Here is a 10978-nt window from a genome sequence, read left to right as displayed (position 1 = left end):
GCTTCTTTTTCTTTAATATAAAAATATTTTGTAATGGTGCACAGGAAACTTCGATTGGAGATTCTCCAGGTTAGTGCTTGTTTTGAGGATTTATGATGCATTTACTCAATCAAACCCCTGTCGGCTGTTCCGCCCCTCTGACCTTACACATTCTATTACAATGAGTTTTGCAGTTTTGCACACTTTTAAAAAAAAAAATGTCATTAACTGTTAGGGAATCTTACTTGAATACTCAGTACCTATGATGTTCTAAGACCAGACCTTACGCATGATATAGAGGAAGCCAGTGTTGCAGTAAACCCTCAACGCTGCGTCTGTCTGAAGATGTGTAGTTCTAAAAAGCAGAGCCTGTCCCGAACATATGGTTTGCTATTAGGAAAAAGAAAAAAAAAGAAAAAAAAAAGAAAAAAAACCCGAACCAACAACCAAATGACCCAACAAATGAGATTTCTGAACTGGCAGTGTCGTACGATTTGTTCGTAGGGGTAGGGACGGGAGTAGGGCTTGAGGTCCCCTTCGGTGTGGAATTGGCGTGCCCGGGCCGCAGGTGACGGAGGCGCGCAAGCGCTGTTCGCAGGGATGGGAGGAGCTGACAGCATCGCTCTCTCCGTACGGCGTGAATAGCTGCCCCCAGACGGACAGGGTTTTCAGATGTAATACACCCGCCCCTTCTAATTAACTTACTGGTGCTGACGTTAAAGTTCATTAGCTGTGTTCTCGCCTGGGTAACACCTGTGTATGGAATCGGTAAGGGCCCTGTACAACAGCATTAATGGTAGGCATTGAGTGAGACAAGGCAGGACTTCCAGCAATTACGAGTGGTAAACGAAGGTATAAAGTGCTTTTTTTTTTTCTTTTTTTTTTTTTTTGGTATCTGTTGGTCTATTTTGCTCATCAGATTCATGATTCTAACTTCTAACAAAGCTGATAAAATATTTTCTGACTTAGAGGTTTAATTAGGCTTTAATAGCTTAATGGATCAAGATTGCAGATTCCAGCACTCGTTATTCCCACTGTTGCTGACAAGCAGGAGGTGGTTACCTTGGGACGTGTCGTTTAACTCTTACCCTTCAAATCATGTTTCACCGTGTCTGTTCCTAACCGTTGAGAGTCGTGTTGGCTAATAAACAAAAACGTTCATGCTTTAAAAGTATTCGGGTGTTGACACTGCTGCGTGTCCCACTTTGGGTAATAAAAGATTGGATCGGTGCGGTTCCGGAATGTAACGCTGCGGGCCGGATTGGAAATCATGACGCGATGGGCTTTTGCACTGTTATTTTTCCTTTGGAATGTGAAGGTTGGAATGAGGGTTTTGATTTTTTTTTTTTTTGAATGTTTCGATGTCTTTGAGAAGCCTTGCTTACATTTTATGGTGTAGTCATTGGAAATGGACAAATGGCATTATATATATTATATATATAAATATATATTATACATACTCTCCTATACTTTATTTCAGTTACCACCCCCATAGAAGTTGACAAGAATTACTATGACTGAAAGGGTTTTGAGTCCTTATTAAAACTTTATTTATGACAGTATTCATAACTAGCTTGAGCTGCATTCTGTAGGTAATCTCTCCCCGAGTTTCCGGACTGTGTGCTTAAACCCTCCCGGATGTGCAGCAGCTTCCGTGTCTGAGACTCCTTGAAGGCATCCCTTCGGTAAGAGCCTCCCGTCCGGCCCTGGCGCATCCCCTGGTCACTGGTAGCTCCACTCGAATGCTTGCCACAGCTCCTGAAGGGCAGTTGTATAAATAGGATCTGGATTCGTTCCTGTGGCACACGCTGTAAACTGAAGTGGGGTTCACATGCAGCATCGAATGTTTCAGCTTTCAAAAAAAAAAAAAAAAAAGAGAAAAAAAAAAAAAGAGATGCTAGTGTGCAAGTTCCATGTTTAGTCATAGCAAATGTGTGCAATATGTTAACGATGCCTGTGGTTGCCACGAAGTGCCTCGTTTACCTTTTAAATACTGTTGGAAAGTGTCGTGCATGCAGATGGATGGGGTGGGACTGTGCACTAAAAGGGGCTCCAACTGCGGTGTTTGGCAGAGCTGCCTTTCTCTGCCGGTTCAAATTTCCAGTCTGTTTCCATATAGCGCATATATATATAGATACTAAAAGAAAAAAAAATCCGTCTGTTAAGCAGCCTTACTCTGATTCAGCCTCTTCAAATACTATTGTGCTGTGCAGCAGTGGCTCTGTGTGTAACGCTATGCACTGAGAATACACAACCCCAGTATGACATGTACAGGATAATGCCTCATACCAATCAGATGTCCGTTTGTTATTGTGTTTAACAACCCTTTATCTCTTAGTGTTAAACCTCCACTTAAAACTGATTAAAGTCTCATTCTTGTCACCGTGTGGGTGTTTTATTGAAGTATTTTCAGTATGGAGATGGTCAGCTAAGATACTTTGCCCGTGAGATCTTGAGCGTGATCGTTGGAGCGAAGGACACTCCTTGGCGTCAGGGGACCTTAGGGGAACCGCAGCTTAAACCCCTTTGGGTTAGAAGATTCAGGCAGGTGCAGGCATCGGGAGTGAGCTTGGATCCTTCACCGCGGTGCTGTCGTGATGGGATGCATTGGAAGTGAGCTCGGATCCTTCACCGCGATGCTGTCGCGGTGGGATGCATTTCCTGGAGAATGAAACCATTTTTAGTCTCCAAGTAAAAGAACCCTTCCCGAAGTGTGCACTACCTTGTTTTTAGTGTCGGCTGGCGTGTCTCCAGCAAAAAGATGCCAGTCAAACCCGAGAAGTCTTTTCCTGAGGTAGCTCTAAAGCGGCAGTGAGGTGCACTTTCTCCCCCACGTGTATCGAGTACGTAGTCTGGGGTTCCTTCTGGTCTTGTTGCTTATCTGTTTTCAAACGAGACTTCAAACTGGTGCTTTACTTGAGACATGCGTGGTGTTCTCCTTTTGTGTTATGGTTGCCCTTTGAGCCTCTACGAGGGACATGGCTGGCCCCAGGAGACCGGGCGCTGCTCTGCGCCCCGCGCGTCCCGGGGGCGCTGAGTCGGGTTGCTGCAGGTAACTCCTGTTGCTCCTCTGTCCTTCCCACCGGTGGCAACGTCAGCCCCGCGTCGCATCTGGCCGAGCACCTCCCAAAACCGCACGTGCCAGGGAGAGGTTTGGTGCTGCGGCCTGTCCCGCTCTCCGGCCGTAAGGGACGTGGGAAGTGTTTGCGGTGGAGCGCCTGCCCGCTGTGTCCGGCCCTTTCCGGGGAGCGACATGGCTACGGCTTCGCGCCGTTCTAAGGACGCAGCAGGCACTGCTGCCCAATCTGGCAATGCACGCTCCTCCTCCTGGGTAAGCTTGTTTTTCATCCAGAACGTGGAAGTAGAGTGGGAAGGTGTAGAGAGGACGGGTGGGAAGCCTTAAGGAAAGGAGTCTGGACAGCGTTCAGTATGTTGAGTGGCTTCTATAAATACTAGATCTGTCTATGCGAAGGGATTCCAGTCTGGAGACGGGTGAAAAGCGCTGTCACAGTGTGGATGGAGCTTTGCGTTTGACTTGCACTCATGACCAGAAGTCCCATGCTCCGGTCCTGGGCAGCTAAAAGCCGCTCCTATGAAAAACTGTTCCTTTTTTCCATTTACGGCTACCGTACGAGCGCTCTGGTGAGTAAGGAGATGGTTGTGCTTCCTGGGGTGGTGCCGGGTGCCTGCGTGGGGGACGCACCCACGTGCTCCATCCCCACTGGTGGTGCTGGTGTCCTCCCCTGAGCACCCCTCCTGCCCAGAGCTTCGCTGCCGGTGCCCCGGGGAGCTCTGGCTGCCTGCGATGTCGGCGGCAGGCAGCAGCTCAGTTCCCACGGGTCTCTACCGATGGCCATGGAGTGATTGTTAATAATTAACTGCATCTTTTTTTAAAACAGCAGCCAGAGTTATAAATTCCACTCTTTTAAGAAGGAATTCTGTTGGTAGCAGACTCTTCTAAAAAACATTTTTTTTTTTGGTTTTTTTTTTTGCAGTTGGTTGGCATTTTGGTTATTGAAGTGAGTGATGACATTTGCTAGTGATGACGTTTCCGTATCAGCCTAACCAGGTTCCCCACAGCAGCACAGCGCGGTGCTCCCGGGCCCTTTGCCGCGGGGAGATGACGGTGCCCCTGGCCTGGGTGCAGCAGGAGCCGGGGGGCACAGCAAGGTGCAGTCGGACCCCGCGAGGGGGGAGCCAAGGAACCCCCCCAAAGAACCAGCCCTGCAAGCTGAGATGTTGATACCAAGGGAGGGCAGGTCAAATAACAACCTGGCTCCATTTTTGGAAGGTGTCTTCTCAAAAACGTGATCTGAATCGCTTGCTACTTCTGCTGCTTTGGTTTCTTCTCAACCTTATTCTCTGGTAGCTTCCCAACCCCCCCCCATTCCCCCTCTAGCCTTCTTGGTAGTTCTGGTCCTTTTTTTGTACAACTGGAAGAATCTTCTGCCAGGCAGATGAGAAAATCCATTTATTTTGAACTGATGGGTCTATGAGAATAAAACCCCATGTTGGGGTGGTTTTGCCTTTTTGGTATCTCTTGATTCCTGTGCTTGGAGACTTTGTATGGTTGTGCTTTCTTACGGTGTTCCACTATTTTTTTTGTGTGTTCCTTCTCATTTTCTGCTCTTCTTCTGTGCCTTCAAACTTTCTAGCCATGGTATCCTTCTTGCAGTATGGGACAGGTAGTTCTGTTCTGCCTGGTTTGCTTTTTTTGGTTGATTTGAGGGTTTTTTTGTCTGCATACGAAGCGTTCGTCTGAAGGCATAGCGAGGAGAAACGCTTTTAGGCTGCTTTTCTTGAAAGAAGAGCTCTGAAAAACGGCAGGGTTGTGCAAGTTCAGCAGAGGCGTTGGCCCGAGTGAGCTGCTGCTGTGCCGCATGAGCCGGCTCGTGCTTGCCCAGCCCGACGTGCACTGGACTTCTAATGAGCAACCTGTGTGGAGAACCTTCTTAATTAACTGCTGGGCTGTGCTTTCCAGTGGCAGGTGTTTCGGTGTGGCTTGTACTGACTACAGTAAGGGAGGAGAGGGGGTTAGTGGGGTTTATTTTTATCTTTTGAGGACTCTTGTGCTTGATAACTTCCTTTGTGTCCTGTAGTTTCCCCTGGATGGTGAAAACAGGTGGCATTTTGCCTTCACAGGGCATCCGTTTTGTGCTTTAGAGCCTGTTCGTGGAAGAGTTTTAAGTTGATGAAAGACGATATTTTAGAGGCTGAAATTTGTGCTTTAAAATACCCTTTGTACAACTCAGGCTGCTTAAGGCTCTACGCTTTTTTGCCCTTGGACAAGCCAGCGATGGGCTCAGGATTATGTGGGCTTTACAAGATGAAGGGGCTGAAAGCAGGGAGGGAAGTGTTGGGTTAGGAAATTTGAGCAGGCTGGATGGGTGTTGGGGTGCCCCGTCCTCCATAACGTTTTTGCAGTAGAAGGAAAATGGGAAGGATTCTGTAATGGAAATGTGTGCATGAATGAACGTGTTAAAGGGAAATTAATGAGTTTCAAGGATAAGAAGGCAAAGTCTTTGATGTGAAGCAGGATTTGGTAATGGGAGAGAGAAGCCTTGTGGGTGGAGGCATGGAATTTGTGAGAAAAGGGGCAATGGCACATATTTAGAGAGATTTGCTGAGGTTTTGCGAAGATGGTGTAAAACAGCTGATGGGAGGTGTCTGAGAGGCATCGGGGGGGCTGAGTTTAGGTGGGAGGTGAATTGGAGAGGTTGGCTTGGGGATCATTTGCTTCAAAGGTGTTTGAAACTATGGAAACAGGATGGCTGACAGCTATAGACTGTGGGTAGGGCTGCAACCAGCTTAGGAAAACGTTGGCATTCACGTGGGAGGACGGTGAAGAGCTCACGCAAAGATCACGCAGCAGTGAGCGTAGACTGACAACGTCCCCTGCAAGCCGAGAGCTGTTTCCCTTCTCTGAATGTTGGCACTTGGGAAGGACACGGCTTTTTCACAAGGCTTCTTTTGTAAAATCAGATACGCAGTAGAATAGCTCTGGTCCGTGATTTTTGACCACCTGAAGGCTCAGTTTTGCTCAGGTCTGACCTACAGACAGTCTGCTGGGGCAAACCAACTTGCGGCGGAGACAGAGAGTCTCTTGATCAGTATCTGGAAGGCAATTTGATGCTGGTGGTGGAAGCAGGAGTTACTTTATGCCAGCCTGTTGTTGCCCCATGGTGCCCAGTTGCTACATGAACCAAGCAGGGAGCAGTGGATCCTTGCTGCTTTGCTGCGAAGGACTGAAGTTGGAGATGCCAGTCACTGTCAACGCGATCGACTTCTCTGCAGTTACTTTGCCTGGCTCCTCTGCTGCTCCTGTGGATGATGGCAGCACAGAGAGGAGTCAGGCCCTGTGCATTTGTGTCTTTGGTGAAGGTCCCAACCTGCGATCGTGAGCTGAGCTGGGGTTGCTTCTACAAGGCTGTGCATACTTTGCAGAGGTTTTTCCCTCCTCACTTGCCCTCGTCCCTCTCCTTCCCTGTCCTTACAGAAAAAAAACTTTGGAGTAGGAAATTTTGATTACGTTGGTTCAGAGTGGTGCAAGAGCACAACTTCAGGCCCCTCTGGGGAGGTAGGGCTTGTTCGTTACGGGTTTGGCACGTTTCACACCACCAGGAGATGGACGGGTGGATGCAGTCTTGTGCATACGCACTCCCTGCCATGGTTATTCCATTTGGTGCTCACAGACGGGTCTTGCCAAGGAGGTGAGAAGATGGGGCGCAAGGAGGTGGGTGTGCCCTAGGGCCACCTTTGTTGGCCGGAGAGGGGTTGTGTAAAGCAACACAGCTGGGACAGGAAATCAGTTTGGGATCTATAAAACATAAGACAGCCTTCTGAGAGCAGTTTGGGACCCTGTACCGTTAACTGCACTTCCGTCTGGATTAGGTGGCATGAGCTGGCCAAGAAGTATTTTCCAAGAATCAAGTTACCTGTTAGCGTTAGGATGTTCAAGGCGTGGTTTGGACACGTTGGTGGCTGCAACCTGGTGTTCTTGCTTTGATACTTGTCTGCCTTTTGAAGAGTGCCTTTTCCTAACAAAGTTCATGACCTCTTTTTGAATGAAGCGCTGTGCCCCATTCAACTGGTGCGTGTCTATAGCTGAACTTTTTATAAATCGCCCCACTTCCTGCAGCAGTTGTGGAGGAGCTGGTTTGGTCTCGCACGGTTTCAGACCCAGAACGGCAGTCAACTCGTTGGCTATCTCTCCGGTGCTTTCGGTTTGATACTCCCTTCTCACTCGGTACCCGCAGCTTTGGGTGATTTCTCTCCACAACGCTGCCTTAAGATGACTCATGGCAGAAGTGGGCCTGCTGCGACTTGTCTCTTCCTTTTGACAAAGCCATTCGTGTTCGGCTCGCTTGCACATCTGTTTGTCGGGCTGGAGCGATGTATTTCAAATCGTGCATGTTCGTGTACAGCAGAGCTTGTGAAGTGCTGCCCAACTCCTCTCTTGCCTCTTTCCACATGGAGCACTTTCTTAATGAAGAATTAAGAGACCTTAGGGACCAGATGCAACTCGACGACGGAAATAGTTGCACAATGCCGCGTTTGATTAATGCCTTCTGGCCTTTCCAAAAAGTTGAAGCCCTTCAGACAAAGCAAGCTTGGCTTAACTGCAGGGGGAATGGGAGGGCAAGAGGAGGGGGAGAGGCCAGGTGAGATGCCTGGACAGGGAGGTGGAAGGGAGATGAAGGATGTTGAATGCCCACGTACCTGAACGTCTGAAGGAAAACATGACGTATGGGAATTGAGTAGCCCATTGCTGACTACTTGCTTTGGATGGTTGGGGTGGGTTTTTTAGCTCAGCATCTTGCTGTAAAGCCTTAAAAGATAAGAATAACAGTTTTGAATGTACATCTGTGTAGCCATACAACCGTTTGGGTTTCTGGCTTATTGAAAATGGGTGTCCTGCCTCTGTGGCTGGAGGTGACTGTTCAGGGATGACTAAGAACAGGGTATGCACACACGAGACCGGCCCGTAACCAAAAACAGTTGGTGGCCAGGGACTTCCTGAGCCTGAAGTGGTTTGTCTACTTAGCAACCTTCGACACATTCATCTTCAAAGCACAGGCCCAGTTTCCCCTCAAATTGAAGTATAAACTCTTTGCATTGCTGCATCTTTGGCAAGGGGTTTCACAGGTCCTGTAACCTTTGGGGTGAAGTGGGGAAACATCTCCTGAACTTCAGCTGGTCACTCCTAGTCCTTGGGTTGGAAGAGGCAGTGGAAGAGGCAGTCCTTCCTCCTCCTTTCTGCGCCGCTGGCCGTTATGTAGATCTCTGGTGAAGACATTGCTTCTCCAGGCTGAAAACTTCTGGTCTGAACTTCGCACAATGCTTCCAGAAGGAGGACGTTGTCTCCACAGTGTTATGCCACGGCAAAAGCCTCCTTTTAGCAGCGATTTGCACGGCGACTGTGTTCCACCTTGTCACTCAATGTGCAGCTGTGACTACCGGACCTGTGCAGAGTTTGCATTTCCCAAGAGATCACGTAGTTTTGCGTCATCCTCTTTGTGACTCGGAGGGGATGTAGTTGGCAGCGGCGGCTGACGGTTTGGTGGGGAGATGGGCGTGGATGGTTTTCCCTGGGGAGCGTATGTGGCATAAGTCCTGCGTGTGCGCTTGCCATAGGTCCGTGGGCCGTTGCACGTGCCCTGGCCGCCTGTCAGCACAGACAATGCGGTGTTACTGCTAAAATGCTTTTCCTATCTGGCCTGCATGTTGAATTTAAAATCATAAAATCAATGTCAGCAGTTTCAAGCACGTGTTTCTGTTATTTTTACTTGAAGCCCATTGAGTCGTTCAATTGGGAGACAGTTGCTCTTGTATAGGCACATTGAATTAATGAGCTTTAGCAGTGCTTATGCCTAATAACGCTTTTTTATCTCACGTGAGAGTCAGTCCTCACCTGCTTTTTCCCCTCCTGCTTCTGGAGATGACCCAGGCTTTTATTTCCAGCAAGCCTTTGCTTGCTTGGGGTCATCAGGCGCTGCTGAGCTCCTACCGCTGTGCCGCTTCAGCACTGTGCAGGCGGCTGGGGAAGGGTTAAACGCCCCCCCATCCCGCAGGGGTGTCTCCCCAGCGCAAGGTTAAATGGGGATGGTGGCTGCGCTCCACTGCCAGGGCTCAGTCCAAGCCCAGCAGGGATTTTCCAGCCCCTGGTCCGTGCAGGTGCCTGGTGCTCTCGCAGACATGGGGTGCGCGAGCATCACCCGGCCACAGCCTCGGGGCGCTTCGGTCTCACCAGGGCTGTATCTCGGGGTTTTTGTTCCATTTGCTGCCAGAAGTTGACTTTTTATCTCATCTGTGGTCTTTCACCACGAGCTGATGTGGTCCCTGCTCTGATTTCTGCTGCGCGGTGTCGGACCCACTGCGCCCGGCGCGGGTGCAGGGCTGCTCAGATCAGCTGCGGTTGCAGAACCTCTGCCTTCCCCCAGCCTTTCTCCCCCCTTCGCTGCAGAGCTGAGTAAAAGCAGAGCCGCTTTGTGGGACGCACGCACCGGCTGCTGCTCTCGCCCTCCTCATGTTGGTGCTTTTCTCTTCAGGGCTGGGAAACCCAACCATAACCATAACCCTGGTTATGCCCTGGCTTCCTCGCGCTCCCTCACTCGGAGCCATATCCTCAGCTTGACCTATAGCATCTTTCTAAAGATTCTTTTTTTCCCCCCCAGTGCAAAATATTCTGATACTGAGCCATTTCAGCCTGGAGGTGGCCGACGTCTGGCGTTCATCTAGGGGCTTTTATCATGGGACCCTCTACCAAAGCTTGAGGCTGTATCCAGCACCTGCAGACCTCAACCAGTGTGAACCACGTGCTGACCCGTAATGAACCATAAATCCATAGTAAATGCCAGCGGCCTGGCGCTCTCCTCCCTGGACACGGCCATTCAGCGCAGGGTTTGTCCTTCTTGGTGCGGCAGCAGAGGCCAAATAACAAAACCACTTCCAACTCCAGCTGCTACAGGGTGCCGATCTCCTGCCGCGGGGTGCGTGCTCCCAAGGGGTGGTTTCCTCTTGACTTTCTCATTTTCCTCCTTGCAGCTTTTCCTTCTTTTCTGATTTAGGTGGATCTCTGGTAACGCATCAATCACTTTATTGAGTTAGACTCTAAATAAGAACTGGTTTGGGTTTTTTTTTTTCCATCTGACAGACAAGTGCCTTTCCCAGCGCATCCCTGACACTCACCAGCGGCGCAGGGAATGGCGAAGTCTAAAACTCATCAGCTTTGCACTGGACTTGTGCGTGTTTGGGCTTTTCCTGTTTTTGTGCCTGTTGTTGTTCTGCCTTTTTGAATTAGACGTGGAATAACCTAACCCTTGTATGCTCCGCAGGTGGAAATACCTTTCTCGCAGCTCCCCCAGGGGTTGGGTATGGGTCAAAACAGCATGAGATGGTTACCACATGACCAAGGTGGTATCTTGCTCCTCCAGGCTGTCCGAGTTGCTCATGGGGCTGAGATAGTGGTGGTCTTCCATTCCCATGAAAAATTAGAGGATTAAAATTTCCCAGCCTTTTCCTATATTAGGACAATCAAAGAAAACATGAGTCTTTTTCAGGTTTTGGAATCCTCCCGTGATGCTACAGATGGAGTACCCTCTGTGCAGTGGCATGGGGATGCTGGTGCCATGGGTTCAGCTCCTGGTCTTGTGTTGGCTGTGATTGCAACCGAAACCTGATGTTTTCCCTCCAGGGCCCGGTGTAGCGCTCAGACTGCTGCAGAGCTCAGCGCTCTTCCCTTACGCCTGCCCTCCCTCCCCACGACACGCTGCCGTGGGCCCCACTGCTGGTGCAGCCCATCACCCCTCCAAAGGGATATTTCCCCATGAAAAAGCATGGCCAAGTCAGTGATTTATTTTTTTCCCCCAACAATAAGAAAACCACCATGGGCTGGGAGGATTTCTTGCTTGTTCCATTTAATAGCAATGAGATTCCAGGCTGTGCCATAAAATCTGCCCACAAGTCTATTTAATAGAACAGGATTTTTTTGCCCCCCTGT

Source organism: Egretta garzetta, unplaced genomic scaffold (assembly GCF_000687185.1).
Source record: "Egretta garzetta isolate BGI_Z169 unplaced genomic scaffold, ASM68718v1 scaffold234, whole genome shotgun sequence".
Taxonomy (NCBI): Eukaryota; Metazoa; Chordata; class Aves; order Pelecaniformes; family Ardeidae; genus Egretta; species Egretta garzetta.
This window is presented reverse-complemented; position numbering follows the sequence as displayed.